At 47.9% G+C, this 16,365-nt stretch overlaps 1 protein-coding gene across 2 annotated transcripts in view; it reads left to right on the forward strand.

The window, feature by feature from the left end:
• The first annotated feature begins 10,988 nt into the window (after positions 1-10,988).
• ELF2 (E74 like ETS transcription factor 2) overlaps positions 10,989-16,365 on the forward strand; it is a 93,831-nt gene continuing 88,454 nt past the window's right edge. Inside the window, exon 1 of one of the 2 annotated variants that reach the window (XM_079771712.1) lies at positions 10,989-11,181. The gene's annotated coding sequence lies outside the window, so the exon portion shown is untranslated. Of the gene's footprint in view, positions 11,182-11,804; positions 13,211-16,365 lie in introns of those variants that run through there. The other variant, XM_079771713.1, reaches the window with a different exon arrangement.

Here is a 16,365-nt window from a genome sequence, read left to right on the forward strand (position 1 = left end):
CACGAAATTCGTGCACTGGGTGGGGGGTTCTCCTCAGCCCAGCCTGTGCCCTCTCACATACTGGGAGCCCTCAGGGGATGTCCTACTGACAGTCTGGCCTCCCTTTGTGGGAGACAACTGGGCTGATCAAGGAAAGGCACCAGCTCCAGCCCGACTGGTGTGGTTCAGTGGATAGAGCGTCGGTCTGCAGACTGAAGGGTCCCGGGTTCGATTCCAGTCAAGGGCATGTACCTTGGTTGCAGGCACATCCTCAGTAGGGGGTGTGCAGGAGGCAGCTGATGGATGTTTCTCTCTCATCGATGTTTCTAACTCTCTGTCCCTCTCCCTTCCTCTCTGTAAAAATCAATAAAATATATATATATATATATATATATATATATATATATATATATATATATATATATATATATATTTTTTTTTTTAAAAGAAAGGCACCAGCTCCATCACCCTGCTGCTGCAGTCACTGCAAGTCACCGCAGCCACCAAGGTGTTTTCATCAACACGGACTCCAGTCCCTTCACCATGAAAAAATTACAACTTTCTTTAGGCATTTTCAAGATGTGTGTTTCATAGGATATGACCTCTCTTTCTTTCTTTCTTTCTTTCTTTCTTTCTTTCTTTCTTTCTTTCTTTCTTTCTTTCTTTCTTTCTCTCTCTCTCTCTCTCTCTCTCTCTCTCTCTCTCTCTCTCTCTCTCTCTCTCTCTCTCTTTCTTTCTTTCTTTCTTTCTTTCTTTCTTTCTTTCTTTCTTTCTCCTCACCTGAGTATATGTTTCCATTAACTTTTAGAGAATGTGGAAGAGAAAGGGAAAGACAGAGAGAAAGATCAAAGTGAGAGGAATACTTTGATTGGTTGCCTCCTGCATGAACCCTGAACTGGGCCCAGCCAGGGAGGAGCCTGAAACTTAGGTACAAGCCCTTGATCAGAATCTAACCTGGACCCTGTGGTTGGCAAACCTAGGCATTATCCACTGAGCCAAACCGCCTAGGGCAGGTTATGACATTTCTTAGCCTTTCAGCAGCAGACCTTCGTTTTTTTCTCCAGAAGTGTGGTGGAAAAGCCCTAGATCACCTTTTTGGATTCTTATACCCAAGTTACTAAGAGTATTACCAGTGGTATACAGGGAGCTTAGCCAATGAGAGGTCAGAAAAGGTGTTTCCTCTGTAGTTCCCACCTATCTCCTCTGATCTCCGGCTCCGACCCTGCCAAGGCCTAAAGCCTCCAGCCCTGGGCAGGGACCCCCAGCTGGCTCCGATTACCCGCAGGGGACCCCAGCTGGCTTGATCACCCAGCTCGACCCCCTGCCAAGGCCGCAAGCCTCTGGCCAAGGCTTGAGGGACCCCCAGCTCGCTCCGATTGCCCAGCTCCACCCCGGTCCAAGGCGGCAAGCCTCTGGCCAAGGCTCGGGCCCTGGAGAGGGACCCCAAGCTGGCTCTGATCACCTGCAGGGGACCCCAGCTGGCTCCGATCACCTGGCTCCACCCCGGCCAAGGCCGCAAGCCTCTGACTGAGGCTCGGGCCCTGGGCAGGGACCCCCAGCTAGCTCTATTGCCCGGCTCCATCCCTAGCCAAGGCAGCAAGCCTCTGGCCAAGGCTCGGGCCCTGAGCAGGGACCCCAAGCTGGCTCCGATCACCCACAGGGGACCCCGCCTGGCTCCTATCCCAGCTCCGCCCCTGGCTAAGGCCACAAGCCTCTGGCCAAGGCTTGAGGGACCCCCAGCTCGCTCTGATCACCTGGCTCTGATAGCCCGGCTCCGAGCCCAGCCAAGGCCAGCAAGGGCAGGTGGAAAGCTTGGCTTCCTCCATTGCTGGGGAAACCCAAGCTTCCCTCCTGCTCTCTGTGACCTCAGCCATCGTGGTTCGGTTTATTTGCATATTCGCTCTAGATTGGCTGCAGGCGTGGCTTGTGGGCGTAGCGGAGGTGCAGTCAATTTGCATATTAGTCTTTTATTAGATAGGATTACAATCAAAAGAGGAGATGTAAGTGGGTTACATGAAATCCATTGGTGATAGATTAGGAAGCAAAGCAGGGAAAACTCTGAGATTGGATAAAAAGTAAAATGATAAACACATACTTCTTTTACATAGGTGGGCATAGGATAGTTAACAGTCAACAATGAACTCAATGAGAATGAGGGGGTTTGTGGTCTCCGCAGAGCGGTGCCTGTGCTTTGAGGAGTCCGGAAAAAGAAAAATTACTTTGACATACCAATGATATGTTATTATTGATGCAAAAAGGCAGTACACAGGCTCAGTTTAGGTAAAGACTGACGTTTGTCAGGGAAGATACCAGCCTAGACATGAGTACCCACCATAAACTTTTAGTTAAAAAGTTTTCATTTCAGGCCATCCTTTGTGGTTACTTTAGGTCTCTGAGTTTGCAAGGCCGCCTGCCATGCGGGCCTTCCCTGAGCTAATCAGGTTAGCATGTGGCCCCTTTTTGTCCACAGGTTATTATGAGGGCTAAGAGAAAAAGTAAAAAGAAAGTACACATTCAGTCAGCACTGTTTAAGATGATGCTAAATTTCAAAAGCATGTTGTTGATACTTAGGCCTCTGACTACATGTAACATAAATACAGGTATACCTGTACTATATTACTATACCTACTAGTATTCATGGACTCTTGAATATTAATTTTAACCATGGAACTTTTTTTATTTCCCTCTATTCTTTACATTAGGGAAGTTAACAGTCTCTCATGTAGATTCACAGTATTTTAATACTCGCAGCTCATCCTTTTCTGCCCGGAATTAACATTTTAATTATGGTCTTCCTGTGACCTTTTTATCTTCCATATTGATCGACTTTCTTATCCTGGCCTTAAATTTTTCTCTCTTTTTGCTTAGCAGTCTGTCATCAGCAGATATGGAAAGTACACTCAGATATGGTGCGGCAGACAAGAAGAACAGAATGCAGGAGCCACAGGCTGGGGTAGAGGGAATATGTTGATAACCAGGGAAGAAGAGAGGGGCTGGAAAGAGGAAGATAGGGAACATGGCCAGAAACATCAACCATTTGGGTGGCGCCTGCTATGCTAGGCAGAACGGGGACACCAAACAGAGGTGATTAGGGTTGCAAAGTGGCAGCAGTGACCTAAGAATCTGGGGGACTAGGTTGTTGCAGAAAGCAATACTTTTCATCCCTGATGTTTGGACAAGAACAGTTAAAACAAGGCTGTATTCAGAAAGTGGTTAAGAGCACAGGCTCTGAAGAAGGATTCAATCTTAAACTCCACTGTCTACTGTGTAACTTTAAAAAAGTTGCTTGTCTTTTACCATCAACATGAACTTCAATATGAAGATGGAGTTAATTATATGGAACTCATAAGATTAATGAACGGAAAGTATCTAGTAGTGTACTTATAGTGGCCAGTATTATTGTTTTTATGGCTATTATTTACTTTAATTGAAACAATGCCACCCACTCTGATTAGCTTGCCAATAAGAAAAACCTCCCAAGAAGAAAGCAAATAAATAATGGGGAAAACAAGTCTTTGGTTTGTTTTTCTAATCTTTAAGGCGATCTAGGAAATAAATTTTTAAAATTATATTACCTCATTTTAACTTAGTAGCATGGAAGAAACAGAGCTAAATGACCTTGAAAACTAGTCAGCTCACAAATAAGAAAATTTATTTCAGATCTTTCCCCATGAAAAATATTTATCTTTGTGTTTTAATGAATGACTATAGCATTTATCCTGAATTTTATTAAGAAATCAATTTTATTCAGAAACTTTAAAGATTAATACAGTCTTAAATCACTAATAAAATGTCTTCTTGTACATTTCATTTGGACTTTTAACTTTATAATAAAGGAGGCAAATTCTGCTTACAAAAATTAGTTTTAACATTGAAAAAAATTATAAATTCTAATTAGAATAAAGTGTTATCCATCTTAAACACTTCAAATATTTTAATAAAGCAATAAAATGTACTTTAATTTACTTGTGGATAGAATTAATAAAATGCCTCCAACTAAAGTACTATTTTAAAGAGAAGGTTGCTTTAAAAATATATCAAGAACTAAAATTATGAAATGACTTTAAGCATTTATTTTGCTAGAAATATTACACCATAAAATGACACATGCAACTCATGAGGATTCAATTTCCCTTGTATATTCAAAACATTATATTTTCTGCGTATTTGACCTGATTGCATTTGATGGCACAAATGCCATTCTTAATAATTGTTTCATTGGATTCTGGGAAATTAACATGTCCCCCTAAATTATTTTGGTTTTGATCATTCTTTAAGGCAGGTTTGCTTAATACACAATGTTTAAGAGATTCTGATTCATAAAAGGCAATCTGATATCTAAAATCAAAAGTGAGTTTGGGGATTAGCTTCCTTTGCTGACCAGAGTATGGGAGAGTTATGAATGATCATCTTTATAGAAGTCCAGAAAGGGGCAGTGGGAAGGATGGATACAGTGGATCACAAATAAGGTCAGCTAACACCAGAATATAATTGGGCAGTTGCCTGAAACCACAAATTCTTTAAGTAGCAGCAAAAGAAGAGATTTTTCTGGCTGTTCTTTCCAAGTTACATAGTTGTTGGTAACCTGGGGATTTGCCCACTTGTAATGAGAGAATCTAACAAATTTAAAAATTGTGTCAATTATTCAAAATTCACTACTTTGGATGCTCTTGTGGTGGTCAGTTGCCAACATGGGTCCTAGTGGTCTTCATCTTCTACTAGTATTTATGTCCTTGTGCAGTGTCAGCACTCACTGAATTGGGACTGATTTGCATGACCAGTAGAATATGGCACAGTGATGGCTGTGACTCCAGGGGCTCGGTCAGAAAGGGTAGCACAGCTTCCCCTTGTTCTCTTGGACTATTCACTTTGAGAGCTTCCAAAGATTAGCCCAAGAAAGAGCATTTCCAGTTTGGGAGGGGCACATGATTTCCTGGCTACCACTCAGGGAATTTAGTCTTCTTGTTCCTCACATTGATTATCACTCCCATCCCTAAACTGGGCCCTAAAGGGTCCTCTTCCCATTGTAACATATACAAATCCTGTCTAATAAAGAGGGAATATGATAATTGACCCTCACACCATCGCAAAGATGGCAGGGCCCATAGCCAATAAGGAGGGAATATGCTAATTGACTGCCACACCCTCAAAGATGGCAGCACCCACAGCCACAAGATGGCGGCGCCCAGTCCCCTCAGCCCTGCTGGGGCTGCAGGCGCCTGGCTGCTCCATGCACCTGCCTCTGGAGTCCCCCAGTCCCCTCAGCCCCCCAGCCGCCCAGGGCCGGCTCGAGGTGCAGGCAAGCCTCGGATGGTGGCTGCCCAGCTGCCCAGGGCCGCCCGAGGCTCAGGTAACCAGGGCCGGCCGAGGCTTGCGCTGCCGGCAGTGGCAGCAGCAGAGGTGTGATGGGGCGTCGCCTTCCCCTGATTGTTGGGTTGCCACCTGCCCCTGAGGGCTCCCGGACTGTGAGAGGGGGCAGGCCGGGCTGAGGGACCACCCCCTCTAGTGCATGAATTTTCATGCACCGGGCCTCTAGTATGATATAAAAGCAGGAAAACCTCTTCCCTTGGTTAGCCTATCTTACTGAAGACAGACTGAAATTTTAAAAAGCTTGTCTTAGATAATTAGAGAAATCAAAGGGGGAAATAAACCATCAAGAAGTACAAAAGTATTCTGCCCAGCCCAGCTGGCATGGCTCAGTTGTTTGAGCATCATTCCATGTACCAAGAGGTCCACTGGTTCAGTTCCCAGTCAGGGCACATGCCTGGGTTGTGGGTTCAATCCCCAAAAGGGATTGTTCCTTTTGCAGATGTTTCTATCTCCTCCTCTCCCTTCCTCTCTCTCTAAAATCAATAAAAACCTTTAAAAAAGCATTCTGCCTAATACACATTATATCATCTCATTTATATTTAATCCCTATAAATGCATGCATATGTATATAAATGCACAGGAAAAAAATCTGGAAGCTTAAGTGCTCATCTATCATTTAAGGTTAGCTGTGAAAGAGTAGAGGTATGGAATAGCTGGGCATGTATGGAGGGTGAGGAGTAGACAGGAGAGGAGAGAAGGAAAGGAGACTTGGTTTATAAAAAAAAATCTATTTTGTATTATCTGAAAATTGATAAGGGTATATTAATGAACTACTGTATAATTAAAATAAATGGTTCAATATACAAAAACCAAAAGAACCCCACAAAACCCAGCTCCTTCTTCTGCCACTCCTGGGGCTGCTGTGTGCTCGTTTAGTGCGGACCTGGTATCTCTTTTGTGAAGCGGCAGCTGAGGAGACTCTGGTGCTCACCATGGCCAACTGAAAGCCCAAGGAAGGAGTCAAGACTGAGAACAATGATCATATTAATTTGAAGGTGGCGGGGCAGGATGGTTCTGGGGTGCAGCTTAAGATTAAGAGGCATACACCACTTAGTAAACTAAGAAAGCCTATTGTGATCGACAGGGTTTGTCAATGAGGCAGATCAGATTCCCATTTGAGGGGCAGCCAATCAATGAAGCAGACACACCTGCACAGTTGGAAATGGAGGATGAAGATACAACTGATGTGTCCCAGCAGCAGACAGGAAACTAAAAAGGGAACCTGCTACTTTACGGCAGAACTCTGTTCCTCCAGACCAAGAAGACATTCTCAATTAGAAAACTATAATTTGGTTTCAACACATCTGACTACTATAGTTTTCTCTATTCTTTCATTTTCCTGTTCCCCATTCCTTTATTGTACATAAAGTAACTGATGTATGTGCACAAGCATTTGCATTTTTTAAATTTAATTTAATTTGTAATATATTTTATTGATTTTTTACAGAGAGGAAAGGAGAGGGACAGAGAGCTAGAAACATCGATGAGAAAGAAACATCGATCAGCTGCCTCCTGCACACCTCCTACGGGCGATGTACCCGCAACCAAGGTACATGCCCTTGACCGGAATCGAACCTGGGACCTTTCAGTCTGCTGGCCAACGCTCTATCCACTGAGCCAAACCAATTAGGGCTGCATTTTTTAAAACTAAATGGCCAATGGTATGTTTCTATCTACATCAAATGGAGATGGGATGGGAAAAAATACTGGTTCTGTGAAAAACACCCCCTTTCTACATTAGTGGCATGCTCATTCAGCTCTTATCTTTATACTAGTGGCCCAGCTTGCGAAATCGCATGCAGTAGGCCGCCCACCGCTTCTGCGGGAGCCAGCAGGAACTGGTGGGAGCTGCACTGCTTCCTTGGGAGCCTGCAGGAGCCACAGCCCCGAGGGAGGGAGCTTTGCTGCTTGCATGGGAGGCGGGAGCGAGCCACCGCTGCCTGTGGGAGCCGGGGCGAGGGGGAGGGACTGAGAGGTGCTCCATGCATCTCCTGGTGACCGGTTGGGCATGCAGCCCTGCCCACCTGCATGCGCCTGTTGCGCACGCAGCCTCCTGCTGATCAGTCGTTACGTGTGAGGGCGTGACGACTATTTGGATATTAGCCTTTTATTATATAGGAGGATTCCAGGAAGTTATTTTGCTCTCACTGGTTAACAAAAAAGAGAATATAAAAATTCTTGCTCACCTTGTTTGATTGGAGAATTTTAATGTTTTTCATTTATCATTGTAAAACCAAGGACAATTTTATAACTTTTTTGTACGTAGCTGTTACATGTAGGGCAATCTGTCTTTAAGTAGGGATAAATTACTCTAAAAAAATGAATCCTAGATCGTTTTCCCTTCAAGTCAAGTGTTTTTTTGTTTAAATAAACTTCTTGATTTAATAAAAAACAACAAAACACAACAAAACCCAGAAGTAAAAGCAATCTAGTTACTACGTAGATTCCTCCCATTATATGAGCATGTTTCTAGGACTACTGGCCACATCAGCCCTTTCCTACGGAACCTGACACTTCAGAATGCTATGCTGCAAACTTTCTGGGTTTCTTACGTGGCCAGCTTCCATAAGAGATGTGTCTTTCTAAGACCTGCTATCACAGAGCTGCCTTGGAGATATCAAGCTTGGCACCTTCAAGGACAATACCAAGAGAGCAGATTCCTGTCTCCTATTGTATCAGTCAACGACTGCAACACTAATTCTGGGTAGCAAACCACCTCAAAACATACTGCTTAAAGCAGCAATTCTTTTCTGTAGGTCACTGGCTCCAAACTGGAGGATGGTTCTAAACCTGCTCCATGTCTCTCATTTTTCTTGGACCAGCAGATTACCCAGGCATGTTCTTCACATTGTGAAAGACAGGTGTGGAGAGAGGCAAGTGGAAACATGCAATACCTATTAAATAATGTCAGGCTCAGAACTGTCACACTGTCACTTCTGTGCATGTTCTTTTGGCCAAGAGCAAGTGCAATGACCTAACCACACATCAATGGGGTGGAGAAACATTCTATCTCTAATGAGAGGAACTATAAAGCCACATTTCAAAGGGACACATGCCTGGAACAGTGAAGAATTGGGAGGAAATAATGTTATCTAGCAAGGTTATTCACTTGGGACCTTTCAGCTTACTTCCAATTGGCAGTGGAGGAAATACATTTCTTCTAATGGTGGCTGACAACAGGAATGATTTTTAAAAAAAATCTTTATTGTTCAAAGTATTACATAGGCCCTCCTTTTCCTTTCCCCCATTAACCTCTTCCAGCACCCTCCTCCCCCTTCACCACCCCATTGTCTGTGTTATGCATATATGCATACAAGTTCATTGGTTGATCTCTCCCCACCTATCCTCCCCTGCCTTCCCTCTGAGGTTCAACAGTCTGTTCATGCTTCTGTGTCTCTGGGTCTATTTTGACAACAGGAACGATTTGACCTTGCAGGTGAGATCTGTTCCCAACTCTAAGAATCAGGCTTTGTCCTTGCAAGCTCCTTAATATGCCATGTTTTTGTCATGGAGATGCAGTAGTATTATTAATTCCTTCAAATATCAAAGTGGACAATGGTTGCCACAAGTGGTAGGTTATTTCACAGGAAGTAGGGCAATAGAAATACTTCCCTAGAAAGGATGCTGTGCTTGTGGTATCCTGTTTACTGTGTATTAACATTTTGAATGTTAAAAGGCTTTATAAATTCTTTAGTTTAAAAGGGCGCCAAGACTTGTCATGTTTGAGGACTCAGGAATCCATAAAACTTCATTAGAGTTAAGAGGATCTTTTTTACTAACCCTCTTTGCTATCTGGGTTTCCCCTTTGTTTAAAAGTAAAAGTCCCTTCATTAAGAAAAAAGCCCACCGCTTTGCTTTTTAAGATAGAAAAGGAAGACTCATACCCCTCCCTCCAATAAATAGAGGTATTACTAGCTTTAAAAAAAGAAAGAGAAGATCATTGAATTCTTAGGTTCTTCAGGGACTTAAATCGGTGGGGCCTCCTGTGGTTCTCTGACATTTGAGCCCCATTCTAGGGTTATTTCCATGGTTCCCACGTTACTTTCCAGAAGAGCTACCACTTACATTCCTCAAGGTTTCTTCTTCGCTCAAGACTGGTTGTGGAGCAGCAAAAAGAGTAAAGCTGGAGGCCAGAAATGAACCTGGTGAATACCTCGCCAGGTCCTTCTGAGTGCAGCTGCAAGAGCCCGAGGGGAATAGAATCAGTCCCCACGCGCACGGGGCAGTCACAGCTCTTTGTTAAAGAAACAAACACCGAACCAGAACACGCTGCGGCTGAGAAATGTGATGGTGGTGGGAATAGATTGAGGCGTTTGCATGCATAGCTGTGCACGCGAAAGGCCTTTAGTGAGGCGCTTCAAGCGCAGGACAACCCAGGGCACCGTGTCATTGGCTTTGTGCACTTGAAGGCGCCTGAGAGTGCCTTGCTCAGAGGTTCCCCTTTGTGTGAAAGTGGGGAAACCAAAAGCGTGCAGCTACTGCTGGCTTTTCATTTTCGAATTGTAGGCGCCTGGGCCAAAATACTCCCGCACCGATACACTCCCGCATTCTCGCACCAACAATACTCGTGCTTGAGTTACTTCTCCGTCGCTGACGGAGCGAGGAGCGACAAAGGCTCGGTGCGGGCGCCGGCAGCTCCGGGAGCCGCGCCAAGGGGCTGTCCGCCTCGCTCCGCAGCTGCGCGCTGAGCCCCCGCCGCCCGCCCGTCAGCAAACGCGGGCACCAACCGCCGCGCCGCCCGGCCGTTGGGCGGGTGGTAATTTCTGGGAACGGGGCGGGGTCCGCGGGTGTACGGAGCCGGACTGGGAGGAGGAGCGGGCGGCGCCGAGGGGCGCGCGGCGGGCTGGGCGGTGCGCCGCGGGCGTCAGCGGCCGGGGCGGGGCCGGGGCGGAGAGGGCGGTGCGCTGCTCCTCGCCCGCGCCCCCACCTCTCCCTTAGCCCGGCTGAGAAGTGGAGTCGGGAGGGCGCGGGGCTAGTCTTCCAACCCCGGCCCCCAGTAACTGTCAGACTGCCCGAGTGCGGGGCCGTCCTGGAGGAGAGGGGCGAGAGTCGAGCCGGGGATGGGGTGCCAGCCGGGGCCCGCGAGGGCGCTCAGAGTGGGGAGCGTGCGTGCGTGCGGACCGGCCGGCTGGGAGAAGCGGGCGGGCGCTGCAGGTGCACGAGCGGCCTCGCCGCCTCTGCGCCAGTCCGGGAAGGGAATGGGGGAGCTCCGAGCAGGGCGCGGGACACGTGGGGAGAGTCATTACCTGAGAAGGCGCGTTAGGGAGAAGTTGGGGGATCGGGGGCGGGAGAGACCCGAGAGAGCCACGGAGGCAGGTTTGGCTGGCTGATGGGGGCCGAGGGCGGCGGGCCGCGCGGGGTATAAATAGCCGGCCCCCGCTTTGACAGGCGCTGCGGTGACTGGCGGTGCCGCCCCCCCCCACCCCCCGCCGCTTGGGGAGGGGAGGAGCGCTCGGAGCGGGCGGGGTGGGGGAGGCGGACTCAAGTGTCCTGGTGGCGGCGGCAGGAGGCCGAGGGGGAGGAGCCGAGCGGGGGGTGGAGGGAGGGGAACGGGGCGAGGGCGGGGGCCACCATTGCTCCCCGCGCCGGGCTCTGTGTCGCCGCGGTCGCCTCGGCGGTTGGGGGGTCGGTGGGGCGGTGCGGGCGGGGGGCGCTGCGCGGGGCGGCGCGCGCTGTTTTGTCTCCTCCTCTCCCCGTGGAGCGGCTCGGGCTGCCGGGGAGGCCCGGCTCCCTCCGGACGCCCGGCCAACGGCGGCGGCGGCGGCGGCGAGTCCGCGGCCCTGCCGGGAGGGAAAGCGACGCCGCGGTCTTCCCGGGCGACGCGGCGAGCAGGTAAGAGCGCGAGCGGCCGAGGCTGTGGGAGGGAGCGCGGAGGGCGCGGCGACGAAGCCTCGCTGTCCCGAGTGCCGCCGCCTCCCTCCGCGCCTCCCGCCCCGCGCCTGTGTTGTTTGCTCCGGGGTTTGCGGAGGGGTTTTCCAGAGGCTGTGGCCGTGACACCCGCGGGGAGCGGGGGGGACAGGGGGCTGGTGCCCTCGGGCAACGGTCGGGAAGCGGGACTCGGAGAAAGGGGAAGGCGCGCTGCGCGCAGCCCGCGGCGAGTGCGGGGCGCGGGGCAGGGCTGAGGGAGAGGTTACGGACCCCGGCGGGGGGGATGGGCCGCGCGCAGCTGGGCTCGCAGTGTTTACATCTCCGCGCGAGTCACCTCTGCCGAGAAGCGGGCTGAACTGACCCGCCTTCTCCCGCGGGGAGGCCAGGGCGGGGGTCCGGCTCCGGCTCCGGAGGAAGCGCGTCCTGGGAGGGTCCGGTAGGGCGGGAGGCTGCGGCCGGCGCCTGGGCTGGGCGGCCCGCTCGGGGCGGGACCTGGGAGGCTCGGGCCGCTCGCGGTGGCGTGGAGGGCTGGAGGGCAGTTCTCTCCCGAGCCGAGCCGGGGCCCGACCGCCGCCTCTTACCTATCCGCCCCCCCCCCCCCCCCCCCGGCTGCTAGCTTGCACGGCAGGTTGTCCTCGGTCATTCTTTTATTCTCGCGCTCCTCGCCGGCCCCCTGCGGCCACTTCCCCTGCTCCCCGGGGGTAGGGAGGCTGGTCTCTGCTAGGAATCTGTTTTTAAACAAAACAAAAACGGGCTCTGGAATACTTGCGCGCCCAGCGACCGCCTTCTGGATCCTCTCTTCGCGAAGCTGGCCCTTGGGGAACCGTGCTACGGGCTGTTTTGGGGGGCCGCGGGGGAAGCGCGGGGAGGGTTCCGCGGGGGCTGCCCCAGCAGCTGTTCCGGCGGGGCCGCCGAGCCCCGCTCTTGCTCCAGTTGGGCAATTTTATTGCATGTCCGTAAAGGACGGGGAAAATACTCTTAACACACCAAGAGTAACCCACGTTGCTCAGTTTCGGAGGTTTCTCTTGGGCTAGTATCCCGGGCTCTCTTTTTCTAGATTCGCTGCAGACTAGCCTTCAAGTTTTTAGTACTTCATTAAATGAATGAGGGGACACGAGAATTTTCCTCCTTTCTTGTGATCATGAACATGTACTTCAGCTGTGTGGTTTAAATTTTAATCCGGTGATGAGAGAACAGTACTCGTGTGTTTGGTAATCAGATTTACTTTCCTTTTTATCTGTGAGCCTCTATGGAGAGGTAAATTAAGCACTTTTTCTGGAGCCATAATCACAGAAGAGTGCCAGAATCACCGGAGAATGTGTGTACCCCTTACTAAGATAAGATTGGATGTTTTTGTTTCAGAGTTTCTTCCTTTCTTCAAGACTATATAAAACGGGAAGTTGTTAAGTTACACTTAAAGGAATTTAGGAATAATTAAAGTTTTATACAGTTTACACAGTGCATTCATATGAATGTTACTGAGGTATCACCTAGCAAACACATGAAGTAGAAAATTGAAATATCTTGGGCACCTGAAATTTGAATATTTAATGCCATCCTGTTTTTAAATTTAGTAACAACTAATTAATCAATTATTGCTTCTGATTTCAGACATATATACTAAAAAATCATAATTTCATTGGAAAGAATTTGTAACTTTGAGATTTTTCTATCCTAAGTTAATAGATTGGTAACTGTGTTGATGGCCTTTACCCCACAGATTGCACAAGTGTGCGTTTTTTTGGTTACAGCTTTGAGATATAATTCACATACCATTCAGTTCACCAATTTAAAATGTACAGTTTAGTGTTTTTTTTTCTTTTAAATCCTTATCTAAGGATATGATTTATTGATTTAGAGAGAGGGGAATGAAAAGAGAGAGAGAGAGAGAACGAGAGAAGAGAGGAGAAGAGAAAGAGAGAGAGAGAGAGGAGAAACATCAATTAGTTGCTTCTCCTTCATGCCCAGACCAGCGATGGAATTGGAAACCTAGGTATGTGCCCTGACAGGGACTTGAACCCACAACCTTTTGGTGTATGGTACAGTGCTCCAACCAACTGAGCCTCCTGGCCAGGGCAGTTCAGTGTTTTTTAATATATTTATAAAGTTTTGCCAACTATCACCATAATCAATTGTAAAATCTTTTCATCATCCCAGAAAGGAACCACATACCCATTAGCAGTCACTTTCAATTTTCCCCCAACATCCCCAGGCCTAGGCACCACTGATCTACTTCTTTGTACTTGCCTGTTCTGGGCATTTTATATAAATGGAATCATGCAATATGTGATCTTCAGTGGTTGGTTTCTTTCACTTAACACAATGTTTTCAAAATGCATCCATGTTGTAGCATGTGTCATTATTTCTTTTATTGCTGAGTAATATTCCATTGTATGGATATACCACATGTTATTTATTAATTGGTGAACTTTTGAGTTTCCACATTTTAGCTATTGTGAATAATGCTGCTATGGACATTTGTGTACAAATTTTTGTTTGAATGTGTTTTCATTTCTGTTGGGTATGTGCACTTTTAAAAAATCAGCTTTTTGAGTTATTTAATTCCAAAATTAATTTATTTTGAGTGCACAATGCAATGATTTTTAGTAAATAGAAGTATTAAACCACAAGCTAGTTTATTTATTTTAAATATATTTTTATTGATTTCAGAGAGGAAGGGAGAGGAGAGAGAGAGAGAAACATCAAGGATGAGAGAGAATAATTGATTAGCTGCCTCCTGGGATTGAGCCCAAAACCCAGGCATGTGCCCTGACTAGGAATTGAACCATGACCTCCTGGTTAATAGGTCAGTGTTCAACCACTGAGCCATACCGACTGGGCACCACAAGCTAGTTTTAGAACATTTCTTTTTTTTTTAAAAAAAATATATTTTTATTGATTTCAGAGAGGTAGGGGGAGGGAAAGAGAGAGAGAAACATCAGTGATGAGAGAGAATCATTGATTGGCTGCCTCTTGCACACTCAGTACTGGGGATCAAGCCCGCAACCCAGGCATGTGCCCTTGACCGGAATCAAACCCGGGACCCTTCAGTCACCAGGTTGACGATCTATCCACTGAGCCAAACCAGCTAGGGCCAGTTTTAGAACATTTCTATTGCCTCCAAAATTTCCCTCTAGACTGTTTGTAGTTAACCCTTATTTTTACCCCCAGCCCCAGGGAGCCACTGATTTGTGCTTTGTCTCTATAGATTTGCCTTTTCTGACTATCATCATCATATATAATAAAAGCCTAATATGTAAATTGTCTCCTCTACCGGGAATTAGACTGCTCGCCATAACGTGCGCTGACCACCAGGGGGCGGTGCGGAACATGGTGGGCGTCGGCAACATGGTGCTGGCAGTGGGCAGCAGTGGAGGTGCTGCCAGCCCCCGTGGGCCCCAATGAGAGCAGGACTGCAGTGGGATAGTGGAGCAGCCGAGTGGGCCGCGCCAGGCTAAGGAGGGTGCGAGGGGGGCCCAATCACCCCGATTGCCCAGCGGCAGTGGTGGCGGGGTGGGGGGCCTGGGGGTGGGGCTGCTGCCTGGCTCCCAGGTGCTAAAGGAGAAAGGGCGAATAGCAATATTAAAATACTAGTAGCCCTGCGCACGAATCCGTGCGCCAGTAGCTCTCTGCAGGGCCTGGCCACTCTGCGCCCGCTTCCCAGAGGCCCATCCTCGGCCGGGTGCGGAATGCTTGCCTCGTTGCTGTGGCCACTCACGCTGCCCGCTCAGGACTGCGGGACTATGGTGGGGCTGAGAGGACTGGGCACTGCCATCTTGTGGCTATGGGCGCCGCCATCTTTGTGATGGAGTGATGGTTAATTTGCATATTACCCTTTTATTATATAAGATTCCTTCTAATTATTTTCCTTTCAGTGTGCACGAATCTGTGCACCCGGCCACTAGTTTTATATAAATGGAATCATACCATATGTAGTCTTTTACATCTGGCTTCTTTCACTTATACTGTTTTTGGAATTTATCTTTATTGTAGCATGTATCTGGATTTTTTCCTTTTTACTGCTGAATAAGTATTCTTTTGTATGAATATACAACATTTTGTTTATCTGTTGACCAATTGATGGGTATTTGAATTGTTTCCAGGTTTTTTTATTTTATTTAAAAAAATTTTTTTTTAAAAAAAGTTTTTATTGATTTCAGAGAGGAAGGTAGAGAGAGAGAGATAGAAACATCAATGATGAGAATCACTGATCAGCTGCCTCCTGCATGCCCCCTACTGGGGATCGAGCCCACAACCCGGGCATGTGCCCTTGACTGGAATCAAATCGGAATCGAACCTGGGACCTTTCAGTCCTCAGGCCAATGCTCTATCCACTGAGCCAAACCAGCTAGGACCTTTTTAAAAAATATATATTTTATTGATTTTTTTACAGAGAAGAAGGGAGAGGGATAGAGAGTTAGAAACATCGATCAGCTGCCTCCTGCACACTTCCTACTGGGGATGTGCCCGCAACCAAGGTACATGCCCTTGACTGGAATCGAACCTGGGACCCTTCAGTCTGCAGGCCGACGCTCTACCCACTGAGCCAAACCAGTTAGGGCTTTAAAGATTTTTAAATTGACTTTTAGAGAGAGAGAAAGGGAGAGTGAGAGTGTGAGAGAGAAACAGCATGCTCCCTACAGGAAATTGAGTCAGAAGCCTGGGCATGTGCCTCTACAGGGAATTGAACCAGCATCCCCTCAGTGCGGTGGTCGCCAACCGGTGGTCCGTGGACCACTGGTGGTCTGTGAGGTCCAAAAGGTTGGCGACTGCTGCCTCAGTGCATGGGACAAGGCCCAGCTAACTGAGCCACACCGGCCAGGGCTGTTTCCAGTTTTTTGTTTTATTTTTTAAAATATATTTTTATTGATTTCAGAGAGGAAGGGAGAGGGAGAGAGAGATAGAAACATCAACGGGAGAGACACCATGGATTGGCTGCGTCCAGCATGCCCCCTACTGGGGATGGAGCCCAAAACCTGTACATGTGCCCTGACCGGGAATTGGAACTATGACCTCCTGGTTCATATGCTCAATGCTCAACCACTGAGCCACGCAGCTGGGCAGTTTCCAGTTTTGACTGTTGTAAATAATGCTGCTTGAACATTTGAGTACAAGTCTTTATGTGAACATATGGTTTCATTCTCTTGG

This window comes from Cnephaeus nilssonii (genome assembly GCF_951640355.1).
Source record: "Cnephaeus nilssonii genome assembly, chromosome: 5".
NCBI lineage: Eukaryota > Metazoa > Chordata > Mammalia > Chiroptera > Vespertilionidae > Cnephaeus > Cnephaeus nilssonii.